The following is a 1029-nucleotide window of genomic DNA, read 5'->3' as shown; positions in this document are numbered from 1 at the left end:
AATCAATACTCTTACTATTACTTAAGATATTAGTCTAAATATTTTGACATTCCTTCATATCACTACTATGTTGTTCAAAGGAAAACCTAAATTTATCGACTCCACGATTTCATGACAGACTCATTCTGAGTGTTTTCCAGTGAGGTTTCTTTCTTCTTTCACTTAACTAAACTATTTTCTCAAAGCTTTAAAAGATCAACTAATGTTGAAATCCTTTTCATATCTTTAACTTTCCAGACCTTGCTGTAGAATCACTGTGGTGACTATATATACCTTCTTGATACTTTCTCTGAAATTTTATTTCAATTGACAATTGATATTATCATTTGGCTGTTCCTTTTTATCTCCTTTGCTGTTTTTATTTTTCTTGTTCCTTTCCTTTAAATATGTGCAGAATTGAGTCAACCATTGGTCACTTTTCTTTATCTTCCCTTAGTTGAGGGCATGGCTCTACAGGAGGTCTCTTAAGTAGCCCCACATTTTCTTGGAGCTTGTTTTCACTCATTGTAGGCTATCTTCCTTCTGTGTATGTCTTTGTGTCTCTTCTCTTTTCCTAACTCAGAAGTGATGACTTTTTTGGACACACCCTACTCTTGTTGTTAACATTACCATACCATTATGAACATTAATATAATAAAAGAAAACCCCTATTTCCAACCAGTATCACTTTATAGGTACAAGGACCAAGAATTAAGCATACATATTTTGAAGTAAGGGGGAACAACTTAATTCATAACATCATTCTACATAGTAGGGCTTGTCCTTGTGTACACGTATCACACAGTTTCGATGCATTCTTTATAAGTATTCTTTCTAGTAAGCACTAAGTAAACCATTTCAGTTGTTTACATCTCTTCACACTCTAATTTGTGATTTACTTGGTAGCAGAAACCATATATGTTTGTGTATATCTGAATATCTGGCTATAAAAGAGCTTATAATATGGTTGTTGAGTGAAAGAATTAATCAATCAAATTCTGGATAAGGGAAATTACAGAAATCTGTTGTTGTTGTTATGTACTGTCGAGT

Source organism: Orycteropus afer, unplaced genomic scaffold (assembly GCF_000298275.1).
Source record: "Orycteropus afer afer isolate SDZICR_OR568_19922 unplaced genomic scaffold, OryAfe1.0 scaffold00882, whole genome shotgun sequence".
NCBI classification, from domain to species: domain Eukaryota; kingdom Metazoa; phylum Chordata; class Mammalia; order Tubulidentata; family Orycteropodidae; genus Orycteropus; species Orycteropus afer.
The sequence above is the reverse complement of the archived record's forward strand: the minus strand, read 5'-3'. Positions refer to the sequence as shown.